The sequence below is a fragment of the Lissotriton helveticus genome, chromosome 8, assembly GCF_964261635.1.
Source record: "Lissotriton helveticus chromosome 8, aLisHel1.1, whole genome shotgun sequence".
Lineage (NCBI taxonomy): Eukaryota > Metazoa > Chordata > Amphibia > Caudata > Salamandridae > Lissotriton > Lissotriton helveticus.
In genome coordinates, this window is record NC_136069.1 from 1559949012 (window position 1) to 1559954638 (window position 5627).

The following is a 5627-nucleotide window of genomic DNA, read 5'->3' on the forward strand; positions in this document are numbered from 1 at the left end:
GAAGAGCTCTTTGGGTCGTTTTTTTGCGTTATCTAGAGCGGAGCAGAAGAAGGAAGATTTTTTGTCCTTGATGAGTTTGTTGTAGTTTCTGCGTGCCGTCTTGAGTTGTTCGCGGTGAAGGGAGGATGGATTGGTCCTCCAGATTCTTTCAAGGGATCTGAGAAATCTTCTTTCGTCATTGATGTCCGTGGTGAACCACGATCTCGATGGAATGCTTCTGGGTTTTTTTAGTTTCAAGGGCGCCAGGCGGTCAAGGGTGGTCGTCATGTTGGAGTGGTAGAGAGAGGTGAGGTCAGTGGTTGAGAGGTGCTCCGTTGAGTTCGGAAGGAGAATGCTTAGTTCATCTTCTAGGATGATCTGTGGGACTTGGGCAATATTCCTTGTCCATGTGGGGGGAGCTTGTTTTATGTGTCGAGTTGGCGCTGGTTGGTTGATGCGGAAAAGAATTAAGTGGTGGTCTGACCAGTCTACTGGAATGATCTGGTCGATGGTGATCGTGTAATTGTCCGCAATGATTGCGTTGAGTAGCGCTCCTCTGTAGTGTGTTTCTTCAGAGCAGTGTTGTGTCAGATCGTTTTCTAGCAGAAGGTTGTTGAGGGATTGTATGAGCGGGTTGTTTGTATCGTTCCATCTAATGTTGAGATTGCCCAGGATTATGTTATTGGCGTTGTTGAGCGCACATTGGGTGATTAGGTCAGATAGTTGCATTCCGAATTCCTTTGAATTGCCTGGTGGGTGATAGAGGAGATGGCAAAGTGTTGAGCTCTTTGCGCAGGATTTGATGTTGATAGAGAGGCATTCGAAGGAGCTGTACGGGTATGGTGCGCCTTCCGTGAGGGCGAGGTTAGTCTTATGAATGATAGCTACACCTCCACCTCTCTGCTTATGGCGGTCTTTGTGAGTGATTGAAAATCCTGGTGGTACAAGCATGTCCATGATGGGGGCTGACAGGGAGTTGAGCCAGGTTTCTGTGATGAAGGCTATATCAATATCATGTGAGAGGATAGCTTCTGCTAATTCTGTTGCGTGTTTGGAGGCGGATCTGCTGTTGATGAGCATGCATCTGGTGCGGGGTTGTTCATCGGGCAGCGCCTTGTTGGGTTGGGCTCTAGTTAGAGAGGTTAGGTGTGTCGGGGGTCTGGGGAGTCTAAAGGGGGGATGTTCCCTGCCCACTCCTGTAATAACTTGGATAGAGGACTTGGGTGAGGAGAACAGCCTCGGGACCAGTGTAAGGGTAGGAGGGGTCCCTCTCTGTGGATGCTGAGAGGTGCTCAGGTTAGGGGTCGCGGGGTGGGCGTAGGAAGAGGCGAGTGTGGTCACTTCCTGAGGGGAGAGGGAGGGTTTCGCTCTACTCGGTCTGTCTGTTCGCTTCTCTGCCTCTGGTATAGTGACGTGTGGGAGCGATCTGGTGGAGGCGAGGGTCGGAATGGGAGGAGGTGATTTGGGCAGACTGGGAAGGGCGGGGGTAGGGGGGTGTACGGGCTGTTGGGTGGGCACTTCGATTTTGGCTAGGGAAGAAAGGGTATCATTCATGCCTCGGACCAGCTTTTCAAGCTGAGCTTCCAGAAGGGTGAGACGGTGTGATATATTGTTTGTGTGAGTAGAAGGGGGAAGGAGGATGGTGTTCTGTGTTGGGGGTGTGAGTGCGCATGGGGCGGTGTTACTGTTAAGGAACGGAGGGCGTGGGAGAATTGGTGTCGACTCATCATGAGGGATCTGTGAGGGTGAGTCCCGGGTGAAGATAATTTTAGGGGGGGGTAGAGGTGGGAGGAGGCGCTCTTTCTAGTTGGGAGGAAGGTTGCACTGTGGGGGGTTGGGTGTGCGGGCCAGGGAACCATTGGGGATGGGAATGAGAGTGGGGCTCTTCTCTAGTGATCTGAATGTCACTGTTGGTGGAGTGTGGTGAAGCGGTAGTGGGAGGACTCTCTAGTTGTGAGTGTGAATAGGGCTCTATTCTAGAGTGAAGATTATGATTGGTGGGGGGGAGGGAGTGGACGGTGGTAGGGGTTAACTCGAGAAGGGTGGTAGGTTTCGCTGTCGGAGTATATGTGGGCGGGTTATGGGGCTGTTGTGGGAGGAGAAGGGAGTGGGGCTCTATTGCAGTGTGTTGAGTCTGAGTGGAGGGTGGGTAGAGTAGGGAAAAAAGGAAATAACAGCAGCAAGAACATAGAACCCGGCACAATCTGCTTTAACGGCATTACTTTTCAAACTGCGTCTATAGGGGATAATTGGAAACAAGGGTATATCACAGAAAATGGCGGCCATCGAGGCTTATGCTGAAAACTTGTGGTCATTAAACATGTATACAGGCCTTGTAGAGCGTCAGGCGGTGCAGCATACAAGGAGCATGATCACATGTCTTGGATTTGCCATGGCAGCGAAAGTATTTTGGACGGCTGTCTAGGTGCTTTTATACAAATTCATATATTTTGCAGAGAGACGGTAGGGTGGGAATTTGCAACAGACAAAGTGTAATATTTTTACTCTCCATTGGTCCTTCTCTTGTGACACTGTTTACCTTTTTCTTTTTTTTTTATTGAAGTTTTGTTCAGGCACATATATAACATAAGTACATTCCTTACCTTGGTGGTAGGAAGGACAGCAACTCTTACAAGCACAGCTACAGCACTCTCTTAATATTATTTGGAGAAAAAGAGTTACAGCTGTGTCTTACATAAGACGGTCGATCAAATTATTGTGGCATGTGCCATTTTACAATAACATTATAACAAGCATTAGTAAACTCACAGATCTCGCTTTTGGGACCTATTGGCTTTGTCAATGGTTTTAGCCATGCTGCACAGCATCATGGATAAAAAAGAGAAAAACTGTCATTTCGAAGGCGTGTGCACCGTGCATGCACGCAACTATAAAATGACGGAAGCCCTTTTTTTTCTTTTTATTCAACAATCCAAGTTGGATCAGTGAATAAAAAGAAACAAAACTGCAATACGGAGGGTGCTTGGAGGGATGCAAACCTTAAGGAATGTGGAGCGGTGGAAAGCAAACGGATGAGAGAGAGCACAATGTCCCTTGTCAGCAATAGATACAAATACAGCCTAAATATTGCAGTCTCCCAAAAAAGACCCAGATTTTGTTGCCTTATTCTAGGTCGTTCTTGGTGGGAAAAGAGCAGATCCCCTACACTCCCAGAGCTGCACTCACAAAGCATTGTGCATATGTAATCCTCTTCTGCCAAACAATTACCACTGAGTGCTTTTTATATTGGGGGGATAATGGCTTTTGAAAATTTTCTGCCTGTTTGTTGCTCCCACTGGGTGTAAGTTTGCTTTTGGAGATGGTCAAGTGCAGACCCCAAAATGAGGCACCGATATCAAGCCCCACTTCGGCTGCAAAGCAGGCGAGGCCTCCAGCCCTTTGGAGTTATTCTCACAGAAAGCCCCGACTACAAAGAAGATAACATGGAGTCGGTGTGGTGCAGCTGCAAAACTGTCTGTCGTGAAAGCACGCCGCCTGAGGTTCCTATTGGCTTCATTACTTGGTCAAATGACATGATTTTCCGGGATAATTCAATTTATCTTGTTGTTCCTTAGTTTCCTTAGCTCTGGCATCTGCAAAAATTAGGAGTATTTGGTGCTTAAATATGGACATATATTTACACATTATTAAGCCCATCATATTGACTACTCCAATGCACTCCCTTGTTTTGAGGTATCTGATAGGAATTGTTGTTTGCCAAGGATCTCGCAATATGGTCAACTGGATAAGCTTATATGGAAGCCCAGGCATTCTGTATCGACGGTCAACAGTGTAACTGCTAAATAAACATCTGTACAGCTGTGCTACTACAGTAAGCGTCCTTTAGAGTAATAACAAGGACCTCCATCTCGCCAAGATGTGTCTTATGCCCACACAATCATAAAGTGTCATTCCACCAGCAACCTTTGCAGCATTCTTCACCCTTTGAGGTCCTCCACAGACACGCTCACTGGTTTGATGGCTTTTATTAAAAAAAATTTTTTTTTAGGATAATAACCTACAAAAGAAGCTTCTACGAAATTTAGGATTTCGTCCTGTGATGGTACCACTAGTGACCCTTTTCAAATAAACGATACTATGACATTGGGGGGAGCCAGAACTTCATCTCGTCGAATTGTGATACATCATTCAACAGGACCTAAATTGCTATAATCGTATCTCGTGGGCAGGACTAGTAGCTCATTGCGTCTCTTTGTCCCCTGGGCATATGTACTTGTCTATCTGGAAGAGGTCCTGAGGAAGGTGGCCCCGTGAAGCCGAAATGTGCGTCGACAAAGTGCGAAGTCTCACACTGTGTTTTGAGATTCACCGATTGGCAGGGTGCTCTGCCAATTGGATCCAGTTCCTTTTTTTTCAGATTTTGTTGGCATGAGTGTGGTGAGGGTATGATTGTGTGAGTATGTTTGTGATGGATTGTTGGTTACCAGGGGTATAATTATTTTGGTGTATTATGTCTTTTTGTATATAGACTTGTATCTTACATTATGTATATATTGATGTGTATTTCTTTTTTCCTTTTTTTAATGAAATACCAATGCATTTGGATTTGTGAGATTTATATATCTATTATGAAAGTGGTTACAAATCAGAAAACAAAAAAACTCTTTAAAAAAATTAATTTCATCTTTGAACTAATATGAAAAAGGATTCGTACAAAAAGAAATAATATGGAAATAATGAATAAAACTTTATACTGTTTTAAAGAAAATAAATAAGATTGCTGTGTATTTGTCAGCCATACTGAATTGACTGCTAAAACAATGACTAGAAAAAGTATATATCTGTATTAATATATTGTGGCCATCGAGGGAAAATCGTTTTCTTATTGATGGCTTTTACTATACATATTTATTTGCTTAAATATTAAGCATTATAAAACATTCAAACAAATTAATATAATTTACATCTGTACTTTGTCGACCTGCGAAAAGTGTTACTCCTTCCAGTTTGGGAATCTAACCAGTTGGCCCATGTAGCTCAAACTAGAAGCAACCATGGAATTCACGCTTAGTTCATGGAAGTTTCAGCGATGAGATCCTAATGCCTGGATTGGGCGTCAAGTATGTGTAATGAGTCCCTGTAGTTCCCAGGACCCTCACTTTGGTCGCCCTCATGTCATGACATCAAGTCGCTGGCTTTGATGCAGTCTTTTCCATCAGAACCAGGAGTCCCATTGGATGGATCTTGGATACAATAAATGCAGCGCTAACTAGAGGAGGGATTCTCGCCCTTTTTAACCTGCCACCAGAAAATATAGAAAGAAACATGCTCTTGAAATCCAGTTTGTGCAAATAGTGTAATGCTTTTCCAACTAGGACTTGTTATTTCTTTGAATCAAGACAGCAGGCTTTAGTTTCCTCCTGGAAGAGGGATCTGCTTGCCTTTCTTTTAGTTCCTTTTCCTTTCACACAAGCTCTTGACTTGAATTGTTTCTGCTTCTTTCCAGGATCAGTCAAGAAGACACCCAGAGTCACTGCAGTATCACAGTGTCTGGCCTGTTCCCACTGGCAGAGAACCGCCAAGGTAGCAGTGTTCCCTCATCAAGTTTTTGGAACATCCAAACACTTGCGCAAGTGTCCTGCTGTAAAGAACTCCTCTTCATTCACGTGTGCACAGCCTGCAGCAGG